At 56.1% G+C, this 15,411-nt stretch overlaps 1 protein-coding gene across 4 annotated transcripts in view; it reads left to right on the forward strand.

The window, feature by feature from the left end:
- The window catches only part of LOC133350392 (BCL2/adenovirus E1B 19 kDa protein-interacting protein 2-like), a 34,078-nt gene that overhangs the window by 1,404 nt on the left and 17,263 nt on the right, over positions 1–15,411 (forward strand). The window contains exon 1 of one of the 4 annotated variants that reach the window (XM_061565002.1): positions 851–1,027. The exons of the other annotated variants lie outside the window; for them this stretch is intronic. The gene's annotated coding sequence lies outside the window, so the exon portion shown is untranslated. Of the gene's footprint in view, positions 1–850; positions 1,028–15,411 lie in introns of those variants that run through there. 4 annotated transcript variants of the gene reach the window in all.

A 15,411-nucleotide genomic window follows, 5' to 3' on the forward strand; every position in this document is an offset into this window, starting at 1 on the left:
GGTGAGCATTGGTGTGTGGTGAGCAGTGGTGAGCGGTGGCGTGGTGAGGGTGGTGGTGGTTAGTGGTGGTGGTGTTGAGTGGTGGTGTGGTGAGCATTAGTGTGGTGAGGGTGGTGGTGGTGAGCGGTGGTGTGGTCAGGGTGGTGGTGGTGAGTGGTGGTGTGGTGAGCATTAGTGTGGTGAGGGTGGTGGTGGTGAGCGGTGGTGTGGTCAGGGTGGTGGTGGTGAGCGGTGGTGTGGTCAGGGTGGTGGTGGTGAGTGGTGGTGTGGTGAGGGTGGTGGTGGTGAGTGGTGGTGTGGTGAGGGTGGTGTGGTGAGCGGTGGTGTGGTGAGCATTAGTGTGGTGTGCTTGCGGTGTGAGCGCTGCGCTCCGAATCCAGCGACCCGAGTTCGATTCCCACCCACGGCCACCACCAACACCACCACCACCACAACCACCAACAACAACAGCTGACAAACACCCCCCCCCGTGTCGCCTCGAACAAATCGATCAGCAGCAACCACATCCACCTAATGAAGGCCGGTCAGGGGGCTTGGTGTGGCTGACCCACCACGCACCTGGCCGCCTTCATCTCTCTTGTGTTGTGTGTTCCCCGGTGCCGATGTTAAACACACACACACACCGGTTACTCGCTTGAGGCTGAGTCGACCTAGACGGGATTCTGTTTGTCGCGGCGCAGCGCTAACCACTGCGCCACCGCTCCCCGCGGACAGCATCTCACATTGACAGGCGAACAGGCAACACCCTTCACGTGTACAGTACAAAGATCAAAGATCCCCGTGTAGCCTTAACAGACTGTAAGGGCAAGTGTTGTTATAGCGAGCACCTATGAAGGCCGGAACGGTACACGAGGGGGTGGGTGGTCAGCACCACGCCCGGCCGCCTTTGTCTCCCTAGTGGCGATGTTTACACATCGAATCAGGTTCTCATTTGAGGCTGAGTCGACCTAGGGGAGGCCCAGGAGCGGTTCAGATCATCGTCACTGTTGGTGTTGGCCGTGAGCGGGAATCGAACTCGGGTCGCCGGGTTCGTAGCGCAGCGTAGCGCTAACAACTACACTACCGCTCCCCACACACGCAGACACACACACGCAGACACACACACGCAGACGCACACACGCAGACACAGCCAGACACACACACACGCAGACGCACGCAGATACACACACAGTCACACAGACACACACGCAGACACACACACAGACACAGCCAGACACACACACACAGACACAAAGATCCCCCGTATAGCCTTAACAGACTGGACACACACACAGACACACACACAGACACACACACACGCAGACACACGCAGACGCACAGACACACACACAGACACACGCAGACGCACAGACACGCACGCACGCAAACGCACGCAGACACACACAGACACACACACACAGAGACACACACGCAGACACACACACGCAGACACACGCGCGCACAGGCAAAGATCACCCGTATATCCTGCGTAGACTGTCGGGGCAAGTTGCCATCAAGGGCCGGAACTGCAACACGACAGGGGTGGGTGGGTGGGTGGCCAGCACCACGCCCGGCCGCCTTTGTCTCTCCCCAGCGGTGATGGGGGTTTTGTTGTTGTTTGTTTTGTTTGTTTACACGTCGCAAGCCGCTCTCTCGCGATGTCGGGGAACGACCTCCGGGTCCGCCTTTGTCTCCCTTCCAGTGGGCAATGTTTACACGTAGCACCGGCTACGCATTTGAGGCGGAGTCGACCTAGGGGAGGCCCACCACTGGCTGGGTATCAACATCATCGGCAATTGGGGAGACAAAGGTGACCGGGCGTGGTGCTGACACCCCCCCCCCCCCAATCCCATCTCGCGGACTTGATAGGTGCTACTCGCGGAGAGCACTTGCCCCAGCAGTCTGTTGAAGGCTACACGGGGGACCTTTGTCTGTGTTCGTGTGAGAGCGAGAGAGAGATGATGTTGACTACCTCGCCCGGTGTACAGGAGGTCGTGACCTCGCTGTGTGTGAGCCAGACTCTTGGGGAATCTCAGATGCGTGGTGAGATGTTGACTACCTCGCCCGGTGCACAGGAGGTCGTGGCTTCGATCCTGACCCCGACGATGCCACGGTGATGGGTGCTTCTCACGAACGGCACTTGCCCCCGCAGTCTGTTGAAGGCTACACAGGGGACCTTTGTCTGTGTTTGTGTGTCACGCTTGGCTGCGTCGTTTGCACGGCGTGCCGTGCAACGTGACGTCCATGGGCCCAGTTGCCACGCGCAGAGGGGCGGCTGCAATAGGTTACGTGGCGAGCGCAGAGGAAGAACGAAAACACAGCAACAAAAACCACCCGCCCGTTGTACCGTACTTCTATGCGCTCCCGCAAAAAAAACATTGCCCCGAATGGTGGTGGGGGTGGGGTGGGCAGCAAACCACGCCCGGCCGCCTTTGTCTCCCTTGGTGCCGATGTGGTTTTATTTGTGAGCGGTGGCAGCGGCGATTTAATTATCGGCGCTGAGCTCCCGATTCTGGCTCGCCACCGATTAAACACGGTGGCTGATCAGAACCGAACCGGTGCTGGGCCTCCCCTAGGTGGACTCGGCCTCCAAAAGAGTATCCGGTGGGGTGTGTGTTAAACATCAGCACCGGGGAGACAAAGGCGGTCGGGCGCGGTCCTGGCAACCCACCCCCCCCCCGTGTGCCGTTCCCAGGTGCTGCTACTGCTGCCACACGCAAACAGCACTTGCCCCAATAGTAGTCTGGCGAAGGCTATACGGGGGATCTTTGTCTTTGTAGGGACGGTTTGGCAGGGATTGACACTGCGCCTCCTCACATGAGTTGGACTCCCCCACCCCGCCCCTCTCTGTCTCTCCCTGTCTCTCCCCGTCTCTCTCTCCGTGTCTCTCTCCCCGTGTCTCTCCAACTCTCGTGTCTCTCCCCGTGTCTCTTTTTTTTTACGATCAGTGGAAACAAGAAGATGCTCGGTGTAGTTGGCACTTTGCTTCGTTCATCATTTCTCTCTCCCCGTGTCTCTCAACGTGTCTCTCCACGTGTCTCTCGCCGTGTCTCTCCCCCCGTCTCTCTCCCTGTCTCTCTCCAACTCTCGTGTTTCTCCCCGTGTCTCTCTCCCCGTGTCTCTCCCCGTGTCTCTCCGCGCCCCGGGTGGAAGAGTTCCTGCGCGTGGTGAGAGCGGGGAATGTCGCCTCGCAAGATTCCCACCGCACCACCACTCTCTTCTCTTTCTCACCACCACCACCACCCTCTCTCTCACTCACCAACACTCTCACTCTCACTCACCACCACTCTCTCACTCACCAACTCTCTTGCTCGCTCACCACCACCACCACTCTCTCACTCACCACCACTCTCTCACTCACCAACACTCTCTCTCACTCACTCACCACCACTCTCTCACTCACCAACACTCTCACTCACACTCACCACCACTCTCTCACTCACCAACTCTCTTGCTCGCTCACCACCACCACCACTCTCTCACTCACCAACACTCTCTCTTCTCTCACTCACCACTCTCTCTCACCACTCACCAACACTCACTCACCACTCACCAACACTGTCTCACCACTCTCTCTCTCTCACCACACCCCATGGCTCCCACCTCCCACGCACCCAACAAGCCAGATGATTGGTAACCTTTGTGGGTACCACGTGGGTTGGGCTTCGATGCCCCCGCTCACGGCCACCAACAACGAAGCCCTCAACGGGTCCTGGGCCTCCCGTGCCTCGGTCGAGCGCCCGGTGCGATGTGTACAACCATCGCCGCTGGGGAGACAAAGGCGGCCGGGCGCTGTCTATGGCCCCACCACCCCCTCGTGTGCCACAGTGCACTTGCCTGGCAGTCTGTCAATGTCTATACGGGGGATCTTTGTCTGTATGACGGAATGGTTGTGACAGGCTGCGCGTGTGTGTGTATCGGACAATTTCCCATTGTGGCACAGCGATCTTTTAGACGGCGTTTCGGGCCATGGACTCTTTTTCATGGCACGCAGTTGTTTAGGCTCGGTGGGGGGGGGGGGGGTTGTTGGGGGTTGGGGTTTGGTGGGGGTGTTGGGGGGGAGGGTTGGTGAGGGGGGTGTTGGGGGGTGGTTGGTGGGGTGAGGTTGGTGGGGGGGGTTTGGTGGGTGGGGTTGGTGGGGGGGGGGGGTTGGTGGGGGGGGGTTGGTGGGGGGGGTTGGTGGGGGGGGGGTTGTTGGGGGTTGGGGTTTGGTGGGGGTGTTGGGGGGGAGGGTTGGTGAGGGGGGTGTTGGGGGGTGGTTGGTGGGGTGAGGTTGGTGGGGGGGTTTGGTGGGTGGGGTTGGTGGGGGGGGGGGTTGGTGGGGGGGGGGTTGGTGGGGGGGGTTGGTGGAGGGGGGTTGTTGGGGGTTGGGGTTTGGTGGGGGTGTTGGGGGGGAGGGTTGGTGAGGGGGGTGTTGGGGGGTGGTTGGTGGGGTGAGGTTGGTGGGGGGGGTTTGGTGGGTGGGGTTGGTGGGGGGGGTTTGGTGGGTGGGGTTGGTGGGGGGGGGGGTTGGTGGGGGGGGGGTTGGTGGGGGGGGTTGGTGGGGGGGGGGTTGGTGGGGGGGGGGTTGGTGGGGGGGGGTTGTTGGGGGTTGGGGTTTGGTGGGGGTGTTGGGGGGGAGGGTTGGTGAGGGGGGTGTTGGGGGGTGGTTGGTGGGGTGAGGTTGGTGGGGGGGGGGTTGGTGGGGGGGGGTTGGTGGGTGGGGTTGGTGGGGGGGGGGGTTGGTGGGGGGGGGGTTGGTGGGGGGGGTTGGTGGGGAGGGTGTCGTGCCAGTCACGTGACGCTGTGGCGAGGCGTCTTGGGGGGGCAATGATGAGAGGGGACGCTGGGAACAGCCTCCTGGACAAAAATAACAGCGGGCGGGGTGCGATGCCAAAGACAAAGCGCCCCCGTGTAGCTGTTGGGGCAAGTGCTGCGCTGTCTGCGAGTGGCACCCAATGAAGGCCGGTACGTCACACGAGGGAGGGGGTGGGTGGCCAGCACGACGCCCGGCCGCCTTTGTCTCCCCGGTGGCGGTGTTTGCCACACACCGCACGGGGTTAGCGACTCACGTGTTGGCGCTGTCACTGTGATGGGTCGTGAGAGGGAATCTAACTCGGGTCGCCGGGTTCAGAGCTCGCGTGCGTTTACACCAACACACACGTTGTTTACACACAAACACACACACACGGTCACACGCACAAGGTTACACACACACACACGGTTACACACACACACGGTCACACACACGGTTACACACACAGTTTATATACACACACGGTTACACACACACACGGTCACACACACACGGTTACACACACAGTTTATATACACACACGGTCACACGCACACACACACACGGTTAAACACGTGGTCACACACGCACGTGGTTTACACACAAACATGGTTACACGCACAAGGTTACACACACAGTTTATATACACACGCGGGCACACACGGTCACACGCACACACACACACGGCTACACAACAACAACCGCCATTCGCCACTAAGTGGCGGTGATGTCACCACGACGCTTGTGCCAGGCCATGTGCACCTTGAGGCTACACACACACACGGACACACACACACACGGACACACACACACGGTTACACACACACGGTTACACACACAGTTTATATACACACAGCTACACACACAGTTGATATACACACGCGGTCAAACACGCACGCACATACGGTCACACGCACACACACACACGGTGACGCACGGTTACACACACACACGGTTACACACACAGTTGATATACACACAGCTACACACACACAGCTACACACACACACGGTTACACACACACACACAGCTACACACACACACAGCTACACACACACATACAGCTACACACACAGTTGATATACACACGCGGTCACACACGCGCACACACACGCTCACACATACACACGGTGACGCACGGTGACACACGCACACACATACAGACGGTGACACACGCACACACACACACAGACGGTGACACACGCACACACACACAGACGGTGACACACGCACACACACACAGACGGTGACACACGCACACACACACACAGACGGTGACACACGCACACACACAGACGGTGACACACGCACACACACACACAGACGGTGACACACGCACACACACACAGACGGTGACACACGCACACACACACACACAGACGGTGACACACACACACATACAGACGGTGACACACGCACACACACACACAGACGGTGACACACGCACACACACAGACGGTGGCACACACACACAGACGGTGACACGCACACGCACACAGACGGTGACACACGCACACACAGATGGTGACACACGCACACACACACACAGACGGTGACACACGCACACACACACAGACGGTGACACACGCACACACACACACAGACGGTGACACACACACACACACAGACGGTGACACACGCACACACACACACAGACGGTGACACACACACACAAAGACGGTGACACACGCACACACACACACATACAGACGGTGACACACGCACACACACACACAGACGGTGACACACGCACACACACAGACGGTGACACACGCACACACACAGACGGTGACACACGCACACACACACACAGACGGTGACACACACACGCACACAGACGGTGACACACGCACACACACAGATGGTGACACACGCACACACACACACACAGACGGTGACACACGCACACACACACAGAGACGGTGACACACGCACACACACACACAGACGGTGACACACACAGACGGTGACACACGCACACACACACACAGACGGTGACACACACACACACACACAGACGGTGACACACGCACACACACACACATACAGACGGTGACACACGCACACACACACACAGACGGTGACACACGCACACACACAGACGGTGACACACGCACACACACACACACAGAAGGTGACACGCACACGCACACAGACGGTGACACACGCACACACACAGATGGTGACACACGCACACACACAGACAGACGGTGACACACGCACACACACACAGACGGTGGCACACGCACACACACAGACAGACGGTGACACGCACACACACACAGACGGTGGCACACACACACACACAGACGGTGACACACGCACACACACACACAGACGGTGACACACACACACAGACGGTGACACACACACACAGACGGTGACACACGCACACACATACGCACGGTGGCACGCACACACACAGACGGTGACACACGCACACACACACAGACGGTGACACACACACAGACGGTGACACACACACAGACGGTGACACGCACAGACGGTAACACATGCACACACACACACACGGTGACACACGCACACACACAGACGGTGATACACCCACACATACACACATACGGTGACACAAGCACACACACAGACGGTGACACACGCACACACACACACAGACGGTGACACACGCACACACACACACAGACGGTGACACACGCACACGCACACAGACGGTGACACACGCACACACACAGACGGTGACACGCGCACACACACACACACAGACGGTGACACACGCACACACACACACAGACGGTGACACACGCACACACACACAGATGGTGACACACACGCACACACACACAGATGGTGACACACACACACACAGACGGTGACACACGCACACACACACACAGACGGTGACACACACACAGACGGTGACACACACACACAGATGGTGACACACACACACACGGTGACACACACACACGCACACACACACACAGACGGTGACACACACACACAGACGGTGACACACACACACAGACGGTGACACACACACACAGATGGTGACACACACACATGGTGACACACACACGCACACACACACAGATGGTGACACACACACACACACAGATGGTGACACACGCACACACACACACAGACGGTGACACACACACACAGATGGTGACACACACACACACGGTGACACACACACACGCACACACACACACAGATGGTGACACACACACGCACACACACACAGGCGGTGACACACGCACACACACACACACACAGACGGTGACACACACACACAGACGCGCCCACTAAGTGCATGGTAACGCCCCTGGTAACTTGCAAACACACGCGGAGCTCTCGCTTTCCCTGGCTGCTCGAGAGAGCGAGGGCGAGAAAGGTGACGTCACCTTCTCTCTGACGTCACAGCTGGGGTGGCCACACCCTTGGTCCCGTGACCACCACCACCACGGCCACGTGCTGTTCGCGAGCGCCGATTTAATCCTTCGTACTCGGCAATTAAAATAAATAAATATATAATCGCCCCATCGCCTAGTAGTTAATCGATTTGGGCCAAAGCTGATCGTAATAATAATAATTTAAATGTATGAAGCGCCCTTCTAGACAATCTTTCTCGGTCGCAGCGGATCGGTGACGTCGCCTGGCGTCATTTGTGACGTCATCTCGCCGTGTCTGTCGCTGCATGCGTGCTTTGTGATGTCATCTCGCCGTGTCTGTCGCTGCATGCGTGCTTTGTGACGTCATCTCGCCATGCCCGTCGCTGTACGTGTGCTTTGTGACGTCATCTCGCCGTGTCTGTCGCTGCATGCGTGCTTTGTGATGTCATCTCGCCGTGTCTGTCGCTGTACGTGTGCTTTGTGACGTCATCTCGCCGTGTCTGTCGCTGCATGCGTGCTTTGTGATGTCATCTCGCCGTGTCTGTCGCTGCATGCGTGCTTTGTGACGTCATCTCGCCGTGTCTGTCGCTGCACGCGTGCTTTGTGATGTCATCTCGCCGTGTCTGTCGCTGCATGCGTGCTTTGTGACGTCATCTCGCCATGCCCGTCGCTGTACGTGTGCTTTGTGACGTCATCTCGCCGTGTCTGTCGCTGCATGCGTGCTTTGTGATGTCATCTCGCCGTGTCTGTCGCTGTACGTGTGCTTTGTGACGTCATCTCGCCATGCCCGTCGCTGTACGTGTGCTTTGTGACGTCATCTCGCCGTGTCTGTCGCTGCATGCGTGCTTTGTGATGTCATCTCGCCGTGTCTGTCGCTGTACGTGTGCTTTGTGACGTCATCTCGCCGTGTCTGTCGCTGCATGCGTGCTTTGTGATGTCATCTCGCCGTGTCTGTCGCTGTACGTGTGCTTTGTGACGTCATCTCGCCATGCCCGTCGCTGTACGTGTGCTTTGTGATGTCATCTCGCCGTGCCCGTCGATGTACACGTGCTTTGTGATGTCATCTCGCCGTGTCTGTCGCTGTACGTGTGCTTTGTGACATCATCTCACCGTGTCTGTCGCTGTACGTGTGCTTTGTGACATCATCTCGCCGTGTCTGTCGCTGTACGTGTGCTTTGTGACATCATCTCACCGTGTCTGTCGCTGTACGTGTGCTTTGTGACATCATCTCGCCGTGTCTGTCGCTGTACGCGTGCTTTGTGACGTCATCTGGCTGTGCCCGTCGCTGTACACGTGCTTTGTGATGTCATCTCACCGTGTCCGTCGCTGTACACGTGCTTTGTGACGTCATCTCGCCGTGCCCGTCGCTGTACACGTGCTTTGTGATGTCATCTCGCCGTGCCCGTCGCTGTACACGTGCTTTGTGATGTCATCTCGCCGTGCCCGTCGCTGTACACGTGCTTTGTGACGTCATCTCGCCGTGCCCGTCGCTGTACACGTGCTTTGTGACGTCATCTCGCCGTGCCCGTCGCTGTACACGTGCTTTGTGATGTCATCTCGCCGTGCCCGTCGCTGTACACGTGCTTTGTGATGTCATCTCGCCGTGCCCGTCGCTGTACACGTGCTTTGTGATGTCATCTCACCGTGTCCGTCGCTGTACACGTGCTTTGTGACGTCATCTCGCCGTGCCCGTCGCTGTACACGTGCTTTGTGATGTCATCTCGCCGTGTCTGTCGCTGCATGCGTGCTTTGTGACGTCATCTCGCCATGCCCGTCGCTGTACGTGTGCTTTGTGACGTCATCTCGCCGTGTCTGTCGCTGCATGCGTGCTTTGTGATGTCATCTCGCCGTGTCTGTCGCTGTACGTGTGCTTTGTGACGTCATCTCGCCATGCCCGTCGCTGTACGTGTGCTTTGTGACGTCATCTCGCCGTGTCTGTCGCTGCATGCGTGCTTTGTGATGTCATCTCGCCGTGTCTGTCGCTGTACGTGTGCTTTGTGACGTCATCTCGCCGTGTCTGTCGCTGCATGCGTGCTTTGTGATGTCATCTCGCCGTGTCTGTCGCTGTACGTGTGCTTTGTGACGTCATCTCGCCATGCCCGTCGCTGTACGTGTGCTTTGTGATGTCATCTCGCCGTGCCCGTCGATGTACACGTGCTTTGTGATGTCATCTCGCCGTGTCTGTCGCTGTACGTGTGCTTTGTGACATCATCTCACCGTGTCTGTCGCTGTACGTGTGCTTTGTGACATCATCTCGCCGTGTCTGTCGCTGTACGTGTGCTTTGTGACATCATCTCACCGTGTCTGTCGCTGTACGTGTGCTTTGTGACATCATCTCGCCGTGTCTGTCGCTGTACGCGTGCTTTGTGACGTCATCTGGCTGTGCCCGTCGCTGTACACGTGCTTTGTGATGTCATCTCACCGTGTCCGTCGCTGTACACGTGCTTTGTGACGTCATCTCGCCGTGCCCGTCGCTGTACACGTGCTTTGTGATGTCATCTCGCCGTGCCCGTCGCTGTACACGTGCTTTGTGATGTCATCTCGCCGTGCCCGTCGCTGTACACGTGCTTTGTGACGTCATCTCGCCGTGCCCGTCGCTGTACACGTGCTTTGTGACGTCATCTCGCCGTGCCCGTCGCTGTACACGTGCTTTGTGATGTCATCTCGCCGTGCCCGTCGCTGTACACGTGCTTTGTGATGTCATCTCGCCGTGCCCGTCGCTGTACACGTGCTTTGTGATGTCATCTCACCGTGTCCGTCGCTGTACACGTGCTTTGTGACGTCATCTCGCCGTGCCCGTCGCTGTACACGTGCTTTGTGACATCATCTCGCCGTGCCCGTCGCTGCACGTGTGCTTTGTGATGTCATCTCGCCGTGCCCGTCGCTGCATGCGTGCTTTGTGACATCATCTCGCTGTTTCTGTCGCTGTACGTGTACTTTGTGACATCATCTGGCCGTGCCCGTCGCTGCACGTGTGCTTTGTGACGTCATCTCGCTGTTTCTGTCGCTGTACACGTGCTTTGTGACGTCATCTCGCCGTGTCTGTCGCTGTACGTGTGCTTTGTGATGTCATCTCGCTGTGTCTGTCGCTGTACGTGTGCTTTGTGACGTCATCTCGCCGTGTCTGTCGCTGCATGCGTGCTTTGTGACGTCATCTCGCCGTGCCCGTCGCTGCACGTGTACTTTGTGACATCATCTCGCCGTGTCTGTCGCTGCACGCCTGCTTTGTGACGTCATCTCGCTGTGTCTGTCGCTGTACGTGTGCTTTGTGACGTCATCTCGCCGTGTCTGTCGCTGTACGTGTGCTTTGTGACGTCATCTCGCCGTGCCCGTCGCTGTACGTGTGCTTTGTGATGTCATCTCGCCGTGTTTGTTGCTGTACGTGTGCTTTGTGATGTCATCTCGCCGTGTCTGTCGCTGCACGTGTGCTTTGTGATGTCATCTCGCCGTGCCCGTCGCTGTACACGTGCTTTGTGACATCATCGCGCCGTGACCACCATGTTGTCCTGGAGCGCTCGCGCTCCATTGGCTGCGACTCTGTCATTGGTCTTGGCCAGCGCCCCTCGGCAACGCCGCGTCCTGCCGAGCCCACTGGCTTCCCTGATGGCGACGACGGCGGCGGCGGCGGTGGTGGCGGTGGCGGTGGTGGTGGGGATGTCTCTGGGGAGCGGTGGTGCAGCGGTAGCGCTGCTAACGGCTGCACATCGCTTCGAACCCGGCGGCACAGGGGTTCGATTCCCGCTCACGTCCACCAACACCGGTGACGATTATCCGAATCGGTTCTGGGCCTACCCCTAGATCGACTCGGCCTCAAATGAGTACCTTGTGCGATGTGTAGAACATCGCCACCGGGGCGACCGAGACGACCGGGCGTGGTGCTGGCCACCCAATCCCCTCGTGTGCCGTGCCGGCCTTCGTAGGTGTCGCTCGTTAACAGCACTTGACCCCAACAGTCTGCTAAGGCTATACAGGGGAGCTTTGCTTTTTGATTTCTCTAACCATAGGTGCTTGTTCACAGCACTTACCCCAACAGCATGTTAAGGTCTATAATTAAGGTTTTTGGGTTAGATCGCGTAAATATAAATGTGTCGTCAAACACACCGCCACCCGACACGACCAATTTTAAAGGTTTGTCGCGTAAACAAAACGTGCCCAATTCGTTACTAGCACAGCACACCGGTGTGTTGGAGCGTAAACCCACGACGTTTACCGTTCAAGTACGACGTTTCGCCAGTAATAGCAACTAGCATTATCAGGCGGACGGCGAGCCTGTTAAGGCTATATGGGGGGCATCTTTGTCTTTGATGTCCCTAGCCTGTAGCGTGCGCTCCAATCCGTGTGTGCTCTCCCTTGCTGCCCCTCGATGTAAACTCCACGTGGGTGCGTACTTAGTCCCTCCCCTTCCTCTCGGTGACGTCCGCGTTTCTGACGCCACGAGCGACTTGGCCGAGCCACCCGTGCACGGCCCGGCGACGGGAGGGGAAGGGAGCGATGGAGTCGGTGACAAAGGGGGACGGGAGAACGATACGGAGAGGAGAGGGAACCGATGGAACTGGAAATTCGAGGGAAAAGGATGGGGAAGGAACGGAGAAAAGAGAGCACGGGGGTCAGGAGGGATGAGGAGAGGCTGTTCGTGGGCCTCGATGGAGGAAGAGCAGCGTCTAAACTAAAACTGTCGCAAATCACGAAAAGTAAATGAACTCATCTTCTTGGTTCTTTCGGTAAAGTCACGTAGAAGGGAAATAATAAAGTAATAAAAATAAAACATTAGAAAATAATATTATTGTATTATGTTTTATTTTTATTATTTTAAAATAATATTATTTTATAATGTTTAATTTTTATTATTTTATTATTTATTATAAAACGTTATAAAATATTATTCTTTTATTATGTTTTATTTTTATTATTTTAGTATTTCCCTTCTACGTGACTTTACCAAAAGAACCAAGAAGATGAATCCCTGCAGTCACGAAAGCTTTAAATCGAAAAGTAAATGAACTATTAAAACTACGCTACTTTTTTGTTTCACCCAGGTAAGGCCCACCTGAGCTGCTGTAAGGCTGTTTTTCAGAAGCGATTTGGCCACGAATCGTAGCTCAACGAAGTGGCTTTTATCACCCCGTGAAAATTCATCGCAGCCAAATACTCTAAACGCTTGACACAGAATCTAAATGTGGAGGGAAAACCCAAAAAACCTGGAAAAAAAATCTACACAACCACGAGGAGAGAGACATGCATACTCCAAATATACAGCAACAGGCGTCAGGGTTGGGATTGAACCCACGAACCTCCTGCATACCAGGCGAGCTGGTTAACATCTCCTAGCCACAATGATGATGATGAGAGAGAGACACCGCAAACTCCAAATATACAACAGGCGTCAGGGTTGGGATTGAACCCACGAACCTCCTGCATACCAGGCGAGCTGGTTAACATCTCATAGCCACAATGATGATGATGAGAGAGAGACACCGCAAACTCCAAATATACAACAGGCATCAGGGTTGGGATTGAACCCACGACCTCCTGCATACCAGGCGAGGTAGTTAACATCTCCTAGCCACAATGATGATGATGAGAGAGACACTGCAAACTCCAAATATACAACAGGCGTCAGGGTTGGGATTGAACCCACGACCTCCTGCGTACCAGGCGAGCTGGTTAACATCTCCTAGCCACAATGATGATGATGAGAGAGAGACACCGCAAACTTCAAATATACAACAGGCGTCAGGGTTGGGATTGAACCCACGACCTCCTGCATACTAGGCGAGCTGGTTAACATCTCCTAGCCACCGTGGCGCCCACTGTTTTCACAGCTGGCGGTGACTGAGAGTGGGCAAGGGTTTCATGGTGGGGGTGGCCACTCAAGTCACGTGACGTACGGGGGGGAGTCTTCAGCCATACGTATCTATCTTCTTGGTACTTTCGGTAAAGTCACGTAGAAGGGAAATAATAAAATAATAAAAATAAAACATAATAAAATAATTCTCACGACGTTTCGGCCACAACGCAAGCAGCCGTCCTCAGGTGAAGACCAGGTCTGTCGGGAAGACAGCGTCTGAATGAAACACCACCAGGCTTGGCAGCGTATATTTAAGCTGGGTTGGAGGGGGAAGAGCGCCTTGACAAAGGAATTTAGCATATTTATGGGAAATGCAGATATGGGATTAGTCACGACAGATATGGGATTAGTCTACGTGACTTTACCGAAAGAACCAAGAAGATGAATCCCTGCAGTCACGAATGCTTCAAATCGAAATACGTATCTATGTTGAACTTTTTTCGCACCGTATGTAGCCAAACGTGCTAATCGGAGGTGCGATTTTAAGATGAGAGATTTCTAGATGAGAAGAGGAGGGATTCTGATTGGGTTTGGCCACACGGCAGTCCAGGAGGCTTGAGCCGGTTGAGATAGATGCATCTATAGTAGCGGGTTAGCACACGTTTATTAAAGCAATTCACACTAGCGCCAGAACTACAAAACGCGTGTGGGGGAACTATGACTAGATTCCATGTGTCCACGTTTTTTTTATTTTATTTCTTGACGCACACAACAATCGGGACCTCCCCATTGGAACCTCATTTGCCTGTAAAAAATATGATAATTATTTTTTTACCCTTTTATCTGGCAACAAAACTGACACCTTTTTTTACAAGGAGTCATGTTTGCATATGTAGTGGTGGTATTGACGTGCGCCGGCAGTGATGGATCACGGGGCGCGGGGTTGGGCACGCGGTGTGGGCGTGGCATGGACGCGCGCGCCGGTGGTGAGGCGCGCTCACACAAGCTGGGAAAAGAGGATCGTAGCGAGTGCGCAGTGATTGGTCAGATAAGTGAGTACTCTCAGCGACGTCCGGAGGAGGGGTATAAAGGGGGACGCGCGAGAGCACTCGTGGTCAGTGTTAACCAGTTGAAGACCGAAGACGGGGTGGAGGAGGTAGGGGCCCTGTGTGGCTCGGAGCCGAGACTGGGGGGACCGTAGTCCGACGCCCGTGTGGGTCGGGACGGTGGTACCCAGAGCCGAGACGGGCACCCCGGCTGGGTGTGTCCCGGAAGGCTACGGGGCGTAAGAGCCCGTGTCAGTGTAGCTGAGTGGGTGTTGGTCACCCGTGTAGCTGAGTGGGTGTTGGTCACCCGTGTAGCTGAGTGGGTGTTAGTCACCCGTGTAGCTGAGTGGGTGTTGGTCACCCGTGTAGCTAAGTGGGTGTTGGTCACCCGTGTAACGAAGTTGTAGCTGAGTGGGTGTCCGTCACCCGTGTAGCTGAGTGGGTGTTGGTCAC

This window comes from Lethenteron reissneri, chromosome 1 (assembly GCF_015708825.2).
Source record: "Lethenteron reissneri isolate LAM-NWPU_2019-01 chromosome 1, ASM1570882v1, whole genome shotgun sequence".
Classification (NCBI taxonomy): Eukaryota; Metazoa; Chordata; class Hyperoartia; order Petromyzontiformes; family Petromyzontidae; genus Lethenteron; species Lethenteron reissneri.